This window comes from Malaya genurostris, chromosome 2 (genome assembly GCF_030247185.1).
Source record: "Malaya genurostris strain Urasoe2022 chromosome 2, Malgen_1.1, whole genome shotgun sequence".
In the NCBI taxonomy this organism is placed as follows: Eukaryota; Metazoa; Arthropoda; class Insecta; order Diptera; family Culicidae; genus Malaya; species Malaya genurostris.
In genome coordinates, this window is record NC_080571.1 from 228,490,298 (window position 1) to 228,499,763 (window position 9,466).

Genomic DNA, 9,466 nt, shown 5'->3' on the forward strand with positions numbered 1-9,466 from the left:
TGATCTTTGCTTTTGTCTCAAACTGAATTCATCATAGAATTTCCACTATGTAAAAATAGCAAAATTCAACTGAAGTCCACGTAGTCTCATAAGTATTTGTAAAATTTTTCAAGACATTTAGATTAGCTTAGTTAACCGTCCGCGCGTTTCCTTCGATTGATTAAAAAAAACATTAAAAAACTGGTCTGGTTCACAAGTGTCACAGGACCAATGCTAGTAGAGTGAGAAAATGAACAGGATTTATCGCTCATGCATAGCCGATCACAATTAAAAAATTCTGGCGTGATGCCGTTATCAGTGTATTTCACCCAACGAAAAGCAGATTTCAAAAACCGAAATGATTGTAATTGGAAAAGTAAACATTTGCTAATACCTTAGAGGTTGAAATCGAACCTGTTAACTATTTCCACCCTTAAAATTGTTCATTTTAATCACTTTACAAGGAAACACATTTTCTTTCTTATCTTTCATCCAGTAAAGCCGCTTGAGATTTTCTTGTATATCTTCACCTTTTAAATAACTGCGACTTTATGACAACGGTTTATAATAGCGAGATTATCATTACTAGAAAACAGCTGGTATGGTATTAAAATTCCCCAAAATTTAATTAAAATTGAAGTTCGTCAGTTCAAATCCATGTAACTCTTGGTTGACTTTATTACAGTACTGCGCATAGCCAACTGAATCGAGATAATGGAAAAATTTAATATCCTTCTCTCAATTCTCAATAGAATAAAATTTTGTAAGAAAATTATCAATCAGTCTACGAAAGTCTACCAGGGGGGACGGGGGGTTGAAAAATACCTGATTTTGGTCCACGTGGTTTATGACGGTCCCTTTCATATTCGTCTCCGGTCTGTTTGTTTTTATCTTTTTATCCGATTTTTGCATTCAAAAAAACTTCTATCTTAATTACCTTCCTGGCAATTTATAGGTACCACCGCAATAGAAATGTTCGACTTCTTCGTTGGAATCGAAGTGCTACTCAGCCAATGCGCAGCCATCGATGAAAAAAATGGTAGTCGGAAGGAGCCAAGTCTGATAAACACGGTGGGTAGGGTAGCAGCTCCAGAATCTGGTTTTGCATTATGTGCAGATGCGTTGTCGTGCATCAAACATACTCTTCCGTGTCTTCTAACCCATTCTGGTTATTTTTCGATCAATTTATGGTTCAAATTGATCATTTTTTATCTGTAGCGATTAGTATTAACTATTTCATTAGGTTTTAGAAGCTCATGATACGCACAGATCGAAATAATCTTGTGATTTTACGTCTCATAAGATGCACACAAATGGAAAATTGAGTGATTTGAGAATCACATGATTTGAAATCGAATGAAATAAAAAACAAAAGATCGATAACAACAGCGCAACTTGAATCAAGAACCATCAGATCACAAAGCACTCCAGTTGATTGACTGAGCCACAGAAGTACATATCTGCTAAATAAATAATTGATACATATAAACCCATACAGTGTTACTTGCTAGCCTAGTGCAAATTACACTAGAAGCCAGTAAAATTCTGCACGAATGGAATATTGTGCCATTTTAAGAGTTAAATTCATAAAGAATAGTATTGTTTGTATAATTATGTCTCCTGTAAAATTCATAATTTTTTTCTGTGCTCCCCACTTTTCTGATCCCACCAAACACAGAGCCTTCTTGCCGAATTGATCTGGTTTTGGAGTCGATGTTCATGGTTGTCCCGGATTATCTCTGATTTCTTTCCGTTTAGCATTCTAGAAATAAATACATTTTTCAACGCCAGTAACAATTCGATGTCAAACTGATTTTCTTTCGTATCTTTGAATCAAAATTTCACAACTGTTATTTCGGTTTTCTATGTGTCTTTCATTCAATTCACGTGGCACCCATTTTTTTTGTGTTGAACATTTCTCATAGCTTTGAAACGGTCAGAAATTGTTTGTTGTGCAGCATTTATCATTACCAATGTTGCCCATAATCTTCGTGTAAATAGTTTATTCATCCATCTTCAGTGCGAAAATAACGTTGAACTATTCACCGCACTCGTTCCACATTCGCGTTAAGTTATTCGGGGGTTTGTTCGATGCCTTCATGTCATGTCAGCAGCGATGCAGCCTCGGCATCGTTCGGTCCCGAATATACGAACAAGTCGGAATACCAGAGCGATTATCGAACAAAAGTGAAGGAAAGCGAACGATGATCGTTGAAGTTCTTCATCTATTATTGCTCGTAATTCGTAATTCGAAATCATTATCTCTGAACCGTTTGAACAATCTTTTGAATGTTGCTTCTGATAGAGCATGATCACCATATGCCTCAACAAGCATTCAATGCGATTTTGCAGCACTTTTCATCAAATAAAAACAAAACTATAATAGTTCTTTCCGCAAACTATCACTTTATGGGCCAAAATCCAAAATTGTTCACATTATGAAAAAATAAGGAGTGTAATAAAAATAAGCTATCCACAAAATTTTCTTCCAAATTATGATAAAATTTTTATTTTATTTTATTCAAACTAAACATCGCATTTTTTGGACGCTTGAGCCCAAATTTTTTTGAACTCCTGTATGTTCCCAGCTACCTTACCAGTCTTCTTGAAGACCCTCTTCACGATTGCCCAGTAACGTTCGATGGGTCGAAGCTGAGGGCAATTTGGTGGATTGATATTTTTCTCAACGAAATTTATACCCTTTTCCGCAAGTATGATGATTGTTTCGTGATACTTTTGAATCACATACATGGATTACATTATAAACTTAAACATTATAATTCGTTTATTTAAAATCTGTTCTGCAACAAGATGGGAGCCATATGCGAGTACTTTGGTTAACGAACGAAAAGATACTCGCATACCGATATGCTTCTCTCGCACGAGATGTCAGATTTTCAGACTCTTCCATGGAAGCAAAGACATCATATTAACAAGATATCCAGCTCTCACATTTCCCGAACAGATTATTGTCAACATCCTTTTTTGCGAGCATGACGCCCTCAGGCGAGTCCGCTTTCAATCTCGTGCTTAGAAGTATGATATGTTGAATGTGATGCCGTGCGATGGCGTTGCTGAACTGAAAATTGATTTCACTCCAAGCTGACCGGGTCTGACGGAAGACAGCTCAAACAGTGACTTCAATACCACTAACACCCGAGAGAAATATTCTGAAATCTCTCGTTCAGCACAGTACTTTAGAGATAATTCTAATTTGAAATATTCGCATATACCGACATCTGATTTTGGTCAAAGTTATGGCAAAAGTGCTTAATCTTTTCCTAAAGTTGTTGCTTAGGAGGATGAAATTGTGAGTATAAATAAGAACAATACGTTTGATTCTGAAGGAAGCTATTTATACGAGGAACTGAGATCGGAATGCAAAACATTCAAGAAGAATTATCGTACCGTTACCCGAAACCATTGTTGGAGTATTTTGGTTCCGAAAGAGGCAAATCTGAACTTCACTCTATAAAAAACCGCTGAGCGATTATGAAGGGCAAAGTCTGGAAAACAGTCTTTAACACGACAAGGCCCAGTCCACTTTCTCATCTCATCCAAGTCAGTCGATAAAGCAGAACCGCTTACGTCCGGGACGGAAGAAATCAAGTACAGTATTGTGTAGTGAACAATAGAACGACCTCGAAATGAGTGAACCAAACGAACAAAAGCTACCGCCGACACGAAAGAGTACAATTATTGTTGACTTCAGGCAGTGCAAAATTCGACCTTCGGTACGAGAACTGGAAGAATTTGCTTAAGAAGCAAATGCATCTTGATATTAAACGTGTACATTTACTTCAATGCAATAAGACAAATAATGTTGTTTACATTCAGTTTTATAAAGAGTTGGATGCAATTCAATTCGCGAAAAACAATAACAATGTGCACTACGTGGAGCACGAAAACATTAAGTACAACATTCCAGTATATATGGAAGATAGTGCTATAGAAGTGCGTGTGCATGATCTTCCCTCAAGCGTAATCGATCCTTATATTCGCAAAACTATGTCCCAATACGGATAGATTCTCTCTATTGAAAAAGAAAAGTGGAACTTTTTCCCCGGTATTCTAAATGACGTACGTTTGTTACGCATGCCCTTGAGGAGGCCTATACCTTCTTATGTGACTTTCGGTCAGGATACAAGAATCTTGTGCAAATCACTTGTTATCTATGACAATCAGATGGCCACATGTCAATATTTCCAAAAAGCTGTTCACTACGGAAAGCCATGTGATAAACTGAACAAGGAGACAACTACACCAAAGGACAACGGTGCTTCCTTCACACCAACCCCAAGCAAACCCAGTACACCTGTGACAGCCACCAACAACAATGAAGCATCTTGTTCAACGAAACCATCTGTATCCCCTATAGAACAAAGTACACCAGCTGCAGTTAAAAACTTACCCTCCAACCAACCAGCATTTGCAACCAATGTACAACAAGGCGCATCAACAGCAACTTGCAACGAACTCAAGACTGCGAACAAAACCACCGATGAAGCAATGGATGACGAGACGAGCCGCGAACAAAGTGCCCCTCAATCCTCGCAGGAGGGAAATGGAAGCTCCTTTTCCCCTAAAAAAAGGGTGATATCGAGATCCAATACAAAAAAATCTTTTATTTAAAAAATCGGCTTAATCGGCCACGTACAGCTTGTACGTATATAGGCCGGAATAAAACTATCTTTTAAATAAAAAAAAAGAATTATCGTACCGGCTATATCCAAAGATCGATTCAAAGATATTTTATCTTACATTATCTAAATTTCTGCATGCACTGCCAGCGCTAAATATTGGAACAGTGGACAGAAAAATATATTAATGCAACCTGATTTTTAATGACAGATATGCGAGTACTTTCAATATGGGACTGACCCGACTTGATACTAAACTAACCCCAAATTATGTTTGCAATTTTTAAAAGTAGAGTAAAAATAGACCGGGGGTTATCCTTCGGGCTAACTCAAAAGTGGCCAGAACCGTATGGGTAGTATATGAGAAAGCCAAAAAGTGCGGTTTGTTGTCTTATACCATTACATCTCCGACAAATGGAAATGCCATTTATTTGATTTGATATTACTACAATGTATCTAACATACATTATGGCAATCACAATGCTATTTTGCTTCATGCAATTGAACGATGCTTATCTTTGCCAAATTGAGCCCAACATGTGCTTTTTATGTGTTGCTCAGGGACTCGAATTTTGAACTCGAACCCTTTGAGTAGAAGGTAAAATAAGTTTCACCTATTTTTAAATTAGAAAGCTTATATGAGAGCGCTTAGTTTAGTTTTTCCGAGATTTATAACTGACACTATATGAAACATCTATCATGTGAGGCGAACGACTCGAAGGGGGTTAAATCCGCTAATAAACGCCATCTAACCATCTTCAAATTTCATATCTTTAGTATCTTATCGGAAAATACCAATGAAATCAATCGAAACAGTTTCTCAATATTTGACTTTTACTTTTTTCTTCAACGAGTATTTAATTTCGCGATCGAATGTTGCTCTTTCTGAAACCACAGAAACAATTGTCTTTGACCGTTCAATCGGTGCTTTCTGTGCTTTAGGTTTGCTCATCTAGAGTTCGATATTAAGGAGAAAACCTTTATCTGAACAATTTTCATTAGTACCGTAGCGATGTCTACAAATAAATAAATACTGGTTACTAGACAGAGCTGTTAATGATTCCGATATTTTTCAACTTATTATACTTTGAAATCCATTTGTATTTCACATATAAATTTTATAAGCAAAGTATAAACAATAAACAGTAAGATTAGTTATAAACCTTGTACATATCAAAATAATGAAGCTTAGGTGGAACGCCAAGTAAAGCATTTGCTTCTCAATTGAGTGATTTCTTACACAACTCAAAACACTTTATTTACTTAACATCAAGCACACGCCAAAATGCATTTAATTGAGTACAATTCAATTTGCTAAATTATAATCATGCCCTTCTCTCGGATTTGTATAGCATGTATTACAGTAATGTAGTAAATTTGAAGTTAATTACGAATTGCGCAACGGGTAGCCAAATACACGTGCCTACAGTGCTAGACAAAAAAATCGCCGTCAATGTAAAATTATCAGACGGTACTTTTCAGATGTCAATTTTATGAGTAATGTATTGATGGCTTTTTCTGTTTACTATACTCCGCTACACCGGTGTAGTTCCGACTACACAAGCTGGAATATAATTGTAATCAAGGCATCATTTTCTATCGTACATCGGTGTAAGTCCAATGTAGAAACTAGAAAAAATTGAATAGGGTAATAGAAACAGTGATTTTTATTTATTTTACCATTAACTTGAACATGTGCTCAACGAGAATCGCTTGTAGAATAGCTGTACAATCCAGATGGATTTGTTCATGCGGTCGATCTTTTTTATCAGTTCCCAACGAGAAAAACAAATTGATCAAAGGAATACAACAATGAAATGATAAACTTCGACAAAAATATTTCAGAGAAATATCATTTTCTCAATAATGGGTAAAGCAAATATATGTCATAAATTAGGTCATAGTCATAGATTACCCAGTTTTGTATGAAGGAACGGAGTGAGAATGGGTAGAAAATTGCCCGTTTTCATATTGATTAAGAAATCAAATATGATTTATTTTCGGATTGCTGATAAATAGCCAAATGAATTAAAGTTATTTGAGAATTTTATTGGATTATTCACGTATATTATATAAGATGATGACATAAGATGATGACAAACATGCTAAATTTGATAGAACTGTTGAGGCCTACTCCTCTTTGAGAAAATAAGTGAACTCCTGAAAAAAGAATTAAACAGAACAAATCGAAACCTAAATAAAATAATGTTAAAAATGACTGAAACTGAACAAATAGGCAAGCTATACGCTCGACCATGCACTAATTCTGATGATTCTTGAAACCCGTTCTCACGCTTCCTAAAATCACTCAAGAGATTTTCAGCCACTTATACATATTATTTATCCCATTTATTTCGTCGACCAGTAATATGGATACGGGTAGTATTTCACCCAGTTTCATATGTCAAAAAGTACTCTACTTTTGACAACTCGAATTGAAGTAAAAAATAGTAAAAAAAAATCTTCTTTTCTTGTACCAATATTTAAATCTGCTGCAAAATCTCACAATCGGAACTACCGTGGAATAGCCATTAACTCATGCATTCCAAAAATTTTTGAAAAAATTGTTAACGAAAAACTTTTACATCAACTTAAAAATGTAATAACTAACAAACTTTTTTAAAGGCTGCTCAACTACAACAAATCTCTTAGAATTTATGACATTCACTCTGAATGCAATGGACGCTGGAAACCACGTAGAAACTTTTTACACTGACTTTAGCAAAGCTTTCGTCCGTATTGACATACCATTACTACTACACAAACTACAAAAATATGGCATAAAACATACTCTTCTGGAATGGCTCAAATCATACTTAACGAATCGTGTACAGGTAGTCCGCTTCCAAAACATACTGTCAGAACCAATTAATGTAACTTCTGGCGTACCTCAGGGTTCTCACTTAGGGCCTCTCCTTTTCATTTTACATATAAACGACATTTCCTTCATACTCAAAAATCTGAAAGTGCTTATATATGCAGACGACATGAAACTCTTCATAGAAATTAAAAATATCAACGACGCTGTACTATTCTAGAATGAAATTAATCTATTCCACATTTGGTGCTGCAAAAGTCTACTCCAACTCAATGTAAAAAAAATGTAACTCAATAGCTTTCAGTAGGAAAAATGAAACTATATCTGTAAACATACATCTATGAAATCAACTTGTAGAAAAATGTAAAATTTTAAGCGTAATCTTAGACTCCAAGCTCACTTTTGTGGAACACTACAATACCATAATCAAAAAAGCAAATAGCATGCTGAGCTTTATTAAACGCTTCAGTCATAACTTTCAGGACCCATACACAATTAAACTATGATACAGTACATATGTCAGACCTATTTTTGAATATTGCAGCCTAGTATGGAATCCATACAATATTATTCACGAAGAACGCATTGAATCTATTTAAAAACAATTTCTTTTATATGCACTTTGTAAATTCAACTGGACAGCATTTCCTTTACCACCATATGAAGCACGCTGCATGCTCATCAATGTTCAAACACTTAAAGAACGCCGCGACCTTGCAATGCTTTATTTTATCAGCGACATTATTTCTCAACGCATTCTATCACCTTCTTTATTATCGCAATTAAATTTTTATACACCTAGCCGTCAATTACGAACCAGGAAATTATTTTTAGAAAGAAACAGTAGAACAAATTATGCAAAATATAGCCCAATCAATCGAATAATGCGCCACTACAATCAATATTGCGAACATCTTGACCTAGGTATGTCGTGCGTAGTATCTAAGTAAATATTGTAAACCATTTATGTGTAGTCTAAATTTGCTTGAAGAAATCAATAAATAAAATCACTCAAGAGATTTTCAGCCACTTATACATGTTATTTAACCCATTTATTTCGTTGACCAGTACTATGGATACGGGTAGTATTTCACCCAGTTTCATATGTCAAAAAGTACTCTACTTTTGACAACTCGAATTGAAGTAAAAAATAGTATTCGTGGTACTTACAAATGCATATTTTATTTTACCCGTACACATTGAACATAACAGTTCGGCTGAAAAGTTCGCATCGTTTAATAGAAACATGCCATTTTTGTAGTACGATTTGTCCTTTGCCTCAAAATAGGCCTCAGTTTCAGCGATTACCTCTTCATTGCTTCTAAATTTTTCACCAGCGAGCATTCTCTTGAGGTCTGAGAACAGAAAAAAGTCACTGGGGGCCAAATCTGGAGAATACGGTGGATGAGGGAGCAATTCGAAGCCCAATTCGTTCAATTTCAGCATGGTTTTCATCGACTTGTGACACGGTCCATTGTCTTGATGAAACAAAACTTTTTTCTTCTTCAAATGAGGCCGTTTTTTGAAATTTCATCCTTCAAACGCTCTAATAACGCTATATAATAGTCACTGTTGATGGTTTTTCCCTTTCCAAGGTAGTCGATGAAAATTATACCGTGCGAATTCCAAAATACAGACGCCATAACCTTACCGGCCGATTGTTGAGTCTTTCCACGCTTTGGGTTCGGTTCATCGCGTGCAGTCCACTCAGCTGACTGTCGATTGGACTCCGGAGTGAAGTGATGGAGCCATGTTTCGTCCATTGTTATATATCGACGAAAAAAATCGGTTTTATTTCGATATAACAGCTCCAAACACTGCTCAGAATCATCAATTCGTTGTTGTTTTTGATCGATTGTGAGCTCACGCGGCACCCATTTTGCACAAAGCTTTCTCATATCCAAATATTCGTGAATAATATGTCCAATACGTTCCTTTGATATCTTTAGGGTGTCATCTATCTCGATCAACTTCACTTTACGGTCATTGAAAATCATTTTGTGGATTTTTTTCACGTTTTCATCGGTAA